Genomic DNA, 12,126 nt, shown 5'->3' on the forward strand with positions numbered 1-12,126 from the left:
CGCTTCGGTTGGAGAGAACGACAGTTTACGATATCACTACTACACATACATCCCACGGTATACGGATGCCATATTTATAGAATCTCTGTTTCGTTAATGTTGTATTTCCCTTACATTTTACTCGTACGTTTACCTTGCTTACATTAATTTATGCTCCCGCGCAGCATGACTCCTTCTCTTCGAAACAAGGACCGCAAGAGCATAAAAGGTGAGAGAGAGAAAATTGGTGGTCCACTGTAAGAGAGCGGGAGCGCGTAGGGCAACTTTATCGTCTGGCTCTGCGTTGCCTGCCAGTGACGACGAACAGTTAGATGTTTACTGCCGTAGCGTAGAGATTAGTTGAGTTCTAAACGTTGTGTAAGGTGGACGCTTTTTGTCGATTCGGTTCACTATATGGTGACCGTCGGGTTTTACTAGGAGTGTGGCATACACAGTGTGTTTCCCTGATATGGCGGATTAAGAATTGATAACGACCCTACTGTACAACTGTGAAGAATCCTGCAAGCGCGAAATGCGAATGAAGTTCGATACCCGCCAGTGCTGGCAAGTGAATACCAATTCGGTCCGGTTGATTCCATGAATGAAATCGAAGAAATCGGTGGCGCAGTGGTCCCCTGTTTCATGAAAATGTGTTGTGGTTTCGAGCTGAAATAAGTGACATTCCATTCTTCATAAAAGTGATAGACGTAAACCTGTCGCAGATCTGGGGAAACCTCCGGTTCAGAATTACACGCTAACGCCAATAGCGCTTAAAGAAAACAACTTTGCCTCTTGTCAGTCGGTGTCCGCGTTGTTGAAGTGCGTGTTTTGTGTATCGCTTTGTACTCGAAGTACGCAAGCTCCTCACCGATTTCGTTAGGGCCGTAAGGCGCGTAGTGAGGAAACAGACAAGGAGAAGTCAGAAGAGAAAAGAAAAAAGATTACAACCTTGTCCCGAATTTTTCGATTTTATTTCTCGTCATCATACGTCTTGTTTCGGGCTTCGGTTGTTTGGTGTGCGACGGCGTGCAAGTATATCAACTCACGGTGTATGTCTGTTTGCACTCAGTGCGTGGTTTCACTAATAATACCTGCCAAACACATGTGATGCCAAACGAAGCTGCAGATGGATTACAACGGTTAAAGCGGCTGGAGTGCAATCGAGAATCTAAGTGCTCGCAGTGAGTTTCATTACGTCAATATCGAGAACAAGCGACAACCAGTGACAGCCCATCGGCCGTGATAGCGCGAACCCCTCTTGAACACGGCGAAAAAACAACAGTCTGTGCAATACATACATATAACGGCGTCGTCGGACGAGTGTACCTACCAACCTACATACGACGGACCCCGTGGTGGAAAACGGGTGCCATTCTGTGCGATATTCTCTGCGCGGACGAAGCTGCAAACGGTGGAGAGGCCAGCACGCGCAGGCAAGCAGAGGCAGGACAACCTTTCCGGAGGCAAACTGTGTTTCTATTGAAGGTAATCATTGGATTGAGGTTTATGGCGAATTGGATTAAATCGATTTATTGATGGGTAGCTACGGCGGGCTGTCGAGCCACCCGCAACATGGGGAAGCCGCGAAACGGGTGCCATAAAATGCTCGTTCACCGGCTCCCGAAGCTCGTTTGCGTTAAGCTGCGCCCCAGTGACGAAACGAGTGCTACTGAATGTTATTTCCACCGGACAACGGTGATAACGGCTCAAATGGGCTTTCATTTTTATGATCTATTGGAGTATACAAACATGCTTGGAGATTCGCCCGCAAAGCAACCACTGCCACTGCAGTGGGGCCGATATCATCGGTTACGATATTTTTGGATTTTCAACAATGAGTCAATTTGGCTGGAGGCGACGGTGTGGAGGAACCCGACCCGTCTCGCTACATGCTTACGCTTGTCGCGTTTGGCGATAAGATTATGAGACGATATCGACGAATCGGACGGGACAAGAATGGCTTGGTTTGTTTAATAAAATGTATCTAAACAAAGCTTTTTATGCAATGCTTTATGATATTGCTAATAGATTCGATATGGTTGATGGAAAACTAGCATACACAACTAGAATCCATACATCTTATTGATTCAGGGATTTGATAGTTTTGTTAAACAAATCGTTTCTCTAAGCGTAGTTTGGATTCAGAATTGATTCTACACTAGCACATTTTGCTCTTGTAAAATATTTGTACTATCATGTATTCAACAAAAAGTGGTTCAGTTTTTTACCCTTGTACATGTATTTCTTATCTGCGCATTATCAGGTTACTGCTGTTAATGTAGTCGAACCGATTATGCTGTATCAGCTAGTTTCACTCTAGATTATCGGTATGAGATAGTTCCAGTGTTCTGTTCTGCCTCTGTTTAGGACACCTTCAACGACGTGCGATTCGAACTGACGCAAATGTTTATGCTCAAACGAAATCATCAATCTAATCATTTTCGACCCAATGATAGTGAATGCTCCTTTTCCGGGCTTAGAGAAACCTTCCTCGATTGTTCCGCACATCGTAAAAATTTATCAAAAGGCAAATGAAAAATTAAAATTACCGGAGAGCTTTCGCTCAGGGACATTTTGCTTTATTTCGTGCATTAACAACTAGCAGTAGTGCTATCAGGCGCATGATTAATGAAGCATATAAACGATTGCATTTCAACAATAATGCCTTTCATTTTTTAATGTTATTTTTATTGATAATCACTGGCCTAGTTCTAGCTCAGCATCAATAATAAATCATTTTAAGCTACCTCTGCGTTGAAGCATTGAGTTATTAATGATAGTAAAATTTGCACACGGAAACTGCCCTTTTAGTTTTTTTACCAATCGATAAAGTTTAAATTCTATGCCATAAGTGTGTTTCGCGCCGATTTGATCTTTAATCGAAATTCGTCAAAATGTGCAATGATTCAATACTTTATACATGAATTATCAAAATCTAGTGAATACCCACCATCAAAACCCTATCTGCTCTCGATTTGGTTTACCACCGATTTTATCAGGTATGGTTTCCAATTTTATCAACCTTAAAAGGGTTGTCTATTTATAAGTCGTCCAAAAAACTTTCCACAATTTATCTTGTACTGCAGATGCTATGGGGACCTTCCGTCCAGTTATTTGAGGATTTTTTTACGACCAGTGGAATATTTAAATCAGAAACTAACGCAAACAAAATTTACCAATTTTTGCGCATGGATGTAATAAACACCCACCGGAAGTCGTTCATTTCACGTCCAGTAAGGTGAAAATTGTTTAAGTTGCCTTGCGTCAACATCTGAGTTTCGTTCGTGGACTTCAGAACTCAATTTAAGATGATTGTTTTTATTTGTATGGGTTTTCACACGGATTCGCCTAAGAAATAAGTGACAGTCGTTTCGATCCATTGTTTAAAATCTAAATCCATTGCAGGTTCGAGCGTTATTTTTGTTATATCTCCTACTCCGAAACACGCGGTTGAATCATAAAGAAGTATTTAAATACAATACCATTTTTGGAACTCTTAAAACATGTAAAAATTTCTCATCCTGAGAAATTTAAAACTAGTTTTGTCACCAATTTGTAACAAGTTTTAAAAGTCTTTAATTGGCATCAATTTTACATGATTGGAATATAAAAAAATGAAAAAAATCCCTTCTTTCTGCAAATTTAGTTTAAATGCTTCATCTTCTAAAACATGAACGCCTTTTTAAACAATAGTGTTTAATTGAAAATAGTCCGAAAATCCGTGAAAAAACTATATGTTCTCTATTCGCAAACAATTACACAATTTCGTTAAAATCGAAAATTTTCGTGTCAGATTCCAGCAATTACAGAATGATTACACACACTGTACGACAGAGTTCAAGATTTGTTCATTTGTTTTATTAATCGAAATATCCTTGAATTACGAAAAATTGTTGAAAATCAAATATAAAACGGTTCGTTTTTGCGTTTCATTTTATCACTTTCGAACTAGCATTTCGATTTCATTTTGTTTCTGAAACACGAATTAATCCACTTTGGACAGCACTAGAAATCGTAAGCGGAACAATGGGCTGAGAAGCATTAGAAAAAGATTTGAAAGTTGAATTGTGTTTACCTTGCCTTAACAATAGCTAAAGTGACAGCGCATTGGTAGACATTTGACATATGATTGCCGCTACAGTTAACATAACAACAACTTTTATTGTCTTTCACTAGATGTTTTCCTTTTAGTGAAAATAAATTCCACAAAATAAACGTTCTGGATCCATGTGACAATATTTTGACCATGGCCACAATGTTGGCAATTACGGCTTTGAGCGATATGCTTTTCACTTTCGTCATTTTTCCTACAAAACCTCCACTTTACCCGCGCATTTTGCTTTCTCCGAGGTTTTTGAACTATCAACCTCAGTTAAAATAAGTTAAATATTTCACAAATGAAATTCCAGTTCTGTGATAGGTTTCGTGTCGTGATTTTTGTTTTATAAGTATTTCTTGGGCAGCCAATATCGTATAATTTTTATCTCATCAACAGTTTAATCGTTATTGAGACCTTTCAAGGCAACTTTGCATTGTTTGGTGTTCTTGGAATTAAATTGAAAAAAAAACTTGTGAATGAGATGGAACCTTCCATTGATTCGGCCGTTAAGCGGCATTCGTCTCTTCGGCCAATTTGACAGGTAACTTTAACGTCTGAGACAAACGTTGAAAGTTCCTTTTTGTTCTCAAAAATTCGGAAGCAATTGGAGGAACTTTCTCATCTTAAACGCAATTTTACTTTGAATTGTACCGAGTATCTCCAACATATAAGGGCTCCATTTGCTATCGTGTTAAGAACAAGAATGAAGTGGAATTTCCTACACGCAGTGTTTTGTAGTCAATGTAAACGGGGCTACGCAGAATCGAGAATGAGAAACGAAACAAAACACCTTCAACCCAGTAAACCAGAAGTCGTAAAAGGATGTTAATTCTAAGTCGCTCAAATTTGTATGTCAAGTTTGAAATTACATGAGATGCAACATTTAATTTGTTTTTATCGTAAAAAATTTAAACGCTATATTAAGTTATATATAAAGCAATTTACCGTGTCATATAAAATTGTAAAATGCGTCATTCCTCTAATTCATATAGAATGCAATTTAAAGTTTCAAATAAACCATTTAAGATAGCCTGCGAAGTCATACAAAATCGTAACCACCTTTTTTTCAAATGTACGTATCTGACCTCCAGGTTTGTACACATAGGAGCATTTCATGCATCTTATATGGTCATTTTTTATCAAATAAGGGTTCATTTAATAAAGTTGAGTGCGAGTTATATAAGTCAATTTGTTTGCTGGGGATACTACTGAGTGGTTGTCATAAGCGCCAAAAGAAAATTATGCATTACTGATGCGAAAATTACCCTGGTTTTAGATTTATTAATTTGCGTTGTGGATATTGGACCGATAACGGTGTTCGACTGGGTACAAAAGAACAATTACACCGGGAAACGACTCGATTTTGCGGTGAAAATTCTTTAATTCACTGCGAAAAACTGTTCATAAGCAACACTCCCGTTTTCCTTTGGTGCCCCGGTCGTTTTTGTAAAAATGATTATTGAGAAATCCATAAAAATTTTACACTAGTAGTAGTTGCGAAAATTCTCATAACTCTTATCTTCAACCAATTGTAGTCCTAAACAGAACCGACTTCTACTAGAAATGCGTACTACAGAATGCTCATGATTGCACCACCGGTAGCATTGAATATTTTGCTTGGCCGCACATAATAAATTTGCTCTCCGTTCTCCCCTCCGGTAGCTGTGCCAGCAAAATATCCTGCAGCTTACGATGTTACCTGTTGCTGACGTATGCAAGATAAAAGTAAGGTGTTCGCAGTGCCTGAAAGTTGACTCGTACGCAGCTCTCGTTTCCTAATGCCGCGTACCTCTAACAGCCATACTCCTCTCGATACCGTGTGACGAACAAGAATGAAGTTGAATTTTTACACGCAGTCTTTTGTATCGAATTGAGCGTAGATTGTTGCGTTGAAGGCGTGGCCACGCAGTCCCGAGAAAGGGAAACGAAACAAAATACTTTGTTAAGTCAGAATATGTAGGCAGTGGAATTTATTCCGCCCATGTTATTGTTATCCGTGCTCGAGAAGCAATGCGATAGAGAGGGAAATGTATGGGAGAGCTTGACCTTGAAACTTTTCACCTATTTTCACCATTAAGCAACAAAGCAACAATGTTAAACATTATATCAAACAATTGTCACACATTTTATCTATTCACTGACACATAAATGTCTAAGATGCATTAAGTCGTTCGCTTGCTATAATCGATTGAAATCTGACGCAACATTTGCCACTTTCATTTTGCATTTTTACAAAACCCACTTTCATTTTGCAATTTTACAATTTTGAACTCCGAACAAAATGTTGTTATCCCTCATCCACAGCCGCAGAATGCAACACACAACAGCGTGAAATACCGTTGCGTGGTTCAAAGAGTTGTGCCAAAACGAAATGAGAGTCATTTTTCGTTCATTCGAATGAAATTCCTTTGCGTCTTACGAAACTGGGAAAATGACATAACTTGAAAAAAGGCGGATCCGCTTGAAACATTTGTCAAAAATGAACATCGCGAAGAGAAAGCGACCTCGTGGTTGGTTAACAGCTGCTTTTTCAATTGATTTTTAGTTTATTTGTATAAATTTTGTGCTTACATTTATTCCAAAAGTTTGGGAAAAACTTCACCAATCGGTTAAGCTATTAGTGTTCAAGAATGAACCAGGTTGACCCAGATTAAAAGTGCAAAGCACTGTTTCTAAAAAAGAATTTATATTCTCGTATCAGAAGCGGTAATATAACGGAGAAAAAGTATCTACTACATTTTTCGAATCATGTACGACTCACTTGAAACGCCAAAGAATGGACTGGAGGAGCGCGAGTTTTACAAGAGACAGATGATGGACCTTAAACAATGAATGACGCTGCACTTTTAGTCCATGTTGCAAAAGATTACCCAGATGAAAATTGGACGACAATTTGACTAAATTACTTACAATTCTCTATGCTCATAAAATAGATCTACTGGTGTCTACTGTTTGATGTTGTGATTTTTAATAAACGGAAATTGATAGCACACAACATTGGAAAACCTGCAGATGGAAATTGTGAGAAATGTAAGCAAACGGCCTCCTTCCAATAGGTAGCGCCAATAAATATTTTAATGGTTTCCCAGAGTTCTAAATCGTAAAGCTATGCAGAGCAGCTAAATAATAGGTTATTTTGCACTAATTATAGATATTTTTTTATTACTGACCCCCACATCAAAGAGCTCACACAGGAGCCCCGTGGTAGTGGACACTGACTAATAGTAAAAAGAAAAACAATACGCGGAGAATGTAACAATTAGCAAACAACTAGGTGATATCCCAGTGGAACTTTGTTCCTTTGAAGGGATAATATTTTGTTATTAAGAGTTTAAATGTATGTTTTGAGAGGAACACTGATTTCTCTCTCCTCAGATAATTGGTTCTACGCGGGGATTGTGTTACAAAAAAAAAATCTTTCAGTCATTTAACTTGTTAACATTCGTTTAACTTGTTTTAAAGACATCAGGTGGTTTCAAAAAAGTCACCTTGCATAGTAGTTATCAATAACTCAGTTACCGTAATTATTTGGTTTTCAACCATTCAGTTTAAGTTTAATAGAAACTAACAAAAATGTAAAATTTTTTAGATCTCTTTTATGTTTTCCGTTGGATTTTTTTAACCTCATATTAACCAGCTCCTCAATTTGGCTAGCCGATTATCTCGCACTATAACCAAAGCGCCTCATGCTTAAATTAATGACTCGTTGGAAAACATGTTGCAGAGTATATGCTCGATATGCAAACATTTCACTAAAGAACAGGATTTTGCATCTATAGCGTTCCCATATCGCTTAAAATGCCACTGATTGATCTCTATCTAAACCATTGAAACCAACTTTTTCTGACACGAATTTCTACAAAAAAAATATTTGAATCCCGTTGAAAGCAATAAATATTCATATATTTCACTATCTTCACTCTTCATAAACTCAAAACATGTTGTTGAAGCACATTGTTTCCCTACAGAAAACACACACCAAAGTGAAGAGCGAATCAAACAAAAATCAGCTCCACTAACTGCTATTGGACGTGGTGTTAATTTTCAATTGGGCTCGACCGGGAGAAACAATTCCGTAAATAACCCCCCTCCGGGGAGCACAGCAAAAAAAGAGTTATCATTGCATGATTTGAATTTGTCCGTAATCCATTTCGCATTCCGTTCAGCAATGTATCACTGCTAGATGTCTGGCAGCCTGTGTACAAGAAACAACTGGTGGATCGTTGCGAAGTATGTTGAACACGCACTGCTGCCATCCTGCATCAACTTCCCCGACGCAGGCTGAGTCATAAAGAGCAAAATTGCTCCATAACGCCACCGTCAACCCGGTCGTTCACATGCGAGTGTTTTTCTTTTATACTTTTTTGCTCTCTCACTCACTGCCGGTGATAGTAAACAGCCCTGAAGTAATATCCGCCGGATTCCGGTACTCGTGTACAAACAAACGAACGTGATATGCCGTAGAATCCTGGGCGCAGTAAGCCACCTACAACTGGCACGTCATAACATCATCACCATGATCATCGAGTTTTTTTCCCTTTCTTGCTACACATAATCATCACGAGGTGTACAGATATAGGTATAGACTCATCAATGGCGTGCAGAAACAGAAAAGCCGTGTGGAATCAGAACAACATGAATATTCAACAGCAGCATAAGGAACAAACGCACGGACACGGTAACCCGCCCGCTTCGTCACGGCACGGACGGTACAAAGTCTTGCAGACAATCTCAACCGCAGGGATAGAGGCTGGGGGATGCAGTGCCTAAATTCAGCCCGTACGCTACGGAGACTTTTCTACTGTCTGCTACGGACTCCGGGATTTTGCATGCCAGCCGGGGCTAACCGCCAGACATACCGCGGCGCGCGGGAACGGGTATCGGTACGACACAGAACGAAAGCATAAAACCGGGCACAAACCTTTGAAGGGAAGTGGAAAATAGATCAAACCGCACATAGTTTATAAATTTTCCTCTCTTTATTGCTCGAATTTCTTCCTGTCGGTCAGCGCTTCGTGAGTCAATGACTGCTTTCCCGGATGTGTGTGCCCGACGGGTGGCGAGGCCGAGCGGGTGTCAATCACCGGGAAAAATACGAAACAAAAAAAAAACTAGCTAACTCTTTCGAAATGATTCCAACGTAAGTTTTATTTGATGGATTTTCTATTATTTTTCCCCTGGAAACGCCTATGCCTCGCATTGGTCTGCTATAAATGTTCGATTTGCATGATTCAATTTATAATACAAAATACGAGCCAAACCTGTGAGCAACATTTCTCTAGCACGCCTTCGGCGAACAAGAAAATCCATTTTTAATTCTGAATTCATGATTTTTTAATTTAATTTCAATCATGCGCTTGTTTTCTGTTTTGATTACAAATGGTGTCTCGATCCGTGTTTATGGAAACACCCAGGCTTCACCGGTGTGGAGATGCCGAGGGAGGGTTCGCGCAGAATCACCAAGCGGAGTACAGTGTCCTAGCCTAGCCCCACGGCACCCTAGCAAAACCGAGTGACTGCTGTCAGCCTTCGGCTTGGCGTAAGCGTTTTTGATGGCATGCGAGTGGTGGAGCAAAATGAAATTAACAGAAAATTTTGATGCGATAGACACAGACAGAACGACGTACAGCCGACTGTGAGCGCTGCCAGTGCTGGCAGAAACGCGAGAAACAAACACAGAGAGAGATAGAGAAAAAAAACTACAACTCCACCATCAGTCGAGCAAGTTGAACTCAATAACGAAGAAAACATTGGCGTGAAGCGAGGCCCCACTCGATTCGTTCGGTCTTTTTTTTCGTTTGTTTGTTTGTTTCGAGGACCCCGATTCACATTTGCCTATCGGTTGATGGGTGGTAATTTGCCTCCCTGTACTGCACGCTCCACCGCCGGGAGATAGATGGGACAGGGACATGCTGTAATGCATACACAGCTGAACATACACAAGCGCCCACACTTGGCAGCGAAAGGGGGCGGGTGGGTGTTCAGTGTTTTTGTTCAAATAATGTGGAGCTCATTGTGTTTCGTACTGAGAGGATCGATTGGGGTCGAGTGGTTTCTAGCTCTAGCTGGCAGCGGTAGGTTCGAAATGTTGTCAGTTTGTTAAAGACGGAGAACGGTCGCGACGGTATTATTACTGGCAGTCTAAATATGCCGTTATTTCAACTTATCTATTAGGATTTATATTTTTACATTTTCGGCTACCACCCAACAGATTAAAATCCGACAAAAACAAAACCGATAACCTTAATTAGAAACACAGCAAGCGAAACATAACCGCAAACTGTCGTCAACAAACCGTTAAAAAATCTATAATCCAAACGAAAGCGGAGCGGAGCAATTCTCGTCGCCATGCATAATTAATTAAACAAATCAGTTTTATTTCGCAGAAAACTGAACAGAGTAAAAAAACGAATTCACAAACACATGTTATATTCGATTTCTCCACTCTCCCTATTAAAGCTGGGATAGCTACAATTTTAGCTACGAAGTCGAACCAAGATAATCCCGATGTCACTGTTTATCTCGAGTTGCCTGTCCCGTTGACCTACTGTCACCAGCGGGACCAGAACCTGCGGAGGAATTTCCGCCGAGACTGCCGCGTGTCAAGCCAAATTGCATCTTAATTCGCGCGAGAAAACGACCCCGTCCGCTCGGTTGGATCGTAGCGTCTGGGAGGCAAACTGGTAGCCGACCGGCACTGAAAACTGGGAATTGAAGAATCACACATTGTTTTAGTGTTTAACTTTTTTTTCGCACACATGCGCCTCCCCCGCTGCCACCCCAGTCTGATTGGCCACCATTGACGCTATTTAATTCGAACCAGCAGCGGCTACGGAAAAATACGACGTGAATCAAGAGTGTATAAATAGACGCGCAACGCTCTTCTTTTGAGCGCAGCTCGTAAATCTTGCGCCTTGGGTGAAAGAAAATTTTCTTTTCTCTTCCCATAGCGGTCGTCGCGATTAAGCGGGAAACTGCGGGTGGATTCGGTGACCGAGAATGCCAAGTATTTTTTCATAATTTACCTTTCGAGATATGTTTATAAAAATAAACAGCATAGCGTTCATTGAAAAATTGGCAAACAACAGGGTTCGCGGATGATTAAAACCATAAGAATGCTAGTAGCCCTTGCTCGGGAGGCCGCGCCGCAAGTGTGCCGCTCGGTTAGGTCAAGTTTGCTCTAATTGATTCCCGGGAATCGATTTGTTTTTGTGCGCTGTTGCTCCCAGGGGTCGTAACTTTCGTTCCCTTCGACATGTGTTGTAACACTTTCAGCAGCACGTTATTGCGTGCTAAAATACAGCAGACACAATTGATTAACATAGTTTTTCTCCTCTTTCACAGACGCTGAACACAGGGAACAATGAGTTGAGCTTGATCGCCTTCCGCGTAACCGTTCTCTCACTCTCTCATCTCATCCTACTTCAGGATCCATTATCAAAGGTGAGATGATTATACATTTTTTTCCGAAGCAGTACAATTTATGGTGAATGCAGACGCGGGTTAACTGCGGTTTTGCATGCGAACTGGCGCAGGATTGAATTACGAAAAAAAGGTGGTCGTAGTTAGATCTACTACTTACAACTTTCATGGTGCTTTCTAACATACACGAGCTTTGTAAAGTCTCATGTTCGACAACGCTCGGATTTTTTATATTTGATAATACCGAAGATGTCTGATTTATTTTAATTAACACATACGATAGGCGATTCATAGATAGCGTGGAATACAACACTAGAGTACTTGATACTTAAAGAATTGAGACTCCAATACTAGACTAATATGTGGAGGATTTTTTTTTCTTGGTAAATGTAACGCCGTATATTTGGTCTTCGATACGTTCAATGAAAGTAAATATGCTTCGAAATATTTTACTAGAATCTGCAAATCATTTTTCATGCTTGAGATCACAAATAAAATATCGGGGTTAGGATAAAATAGTGCTGTATCATCCGCAAATAATTTTCGGTTAGGCAAATTACCTAAGCCATTTAAATAAAGAAGGAATAGAAGTGGTCCAATATTGCTGCCTTGAGGAACTCCTACAT

The 12,126-nt window shown here is 40.2% G+C and overlaps 1 protein-coding gene across 1 annotated transcript in view; it reads left to right on the top strand.

Annotated features, from left to right (window-relative positions):
- The first annotated feature begins 307 nt into the window (after positions 1-307).
- LOC129720973 (frizzled-2) overlaps positions 308-12,126 on the top strand; it is a 75,835-nt gene continuing 64,016 nt past the window's right edge. Inside the window, exons 1-2 of the mRNA XM_055672956.1 lie at positions 308-1,464; positions 11,423-11,521. The gene's annotated coding sequence lies outside the window, so the exon portion shown is untranslated. The remainder of the gene's footprint in view (positions 1,465-11,422; positions 11,522-12,126) is intronic.

The sequence above is a fragment of the Wyeomyia smithii genome, chromosome 2 (genome assembly GCF_029784165.1).
Source record: "Wyeomyia smithii strain HCP4-BCI-WySm-NY-G18 chromosome 2, ASM2978416v1, whole genome shotgun sequence".
Lineage (NCBI taxonomy): Eukaryota > Metazoa > Arthropoda > Insecta > Diptera > Culicidae > Wyeomyia > Wyeomyia smithii.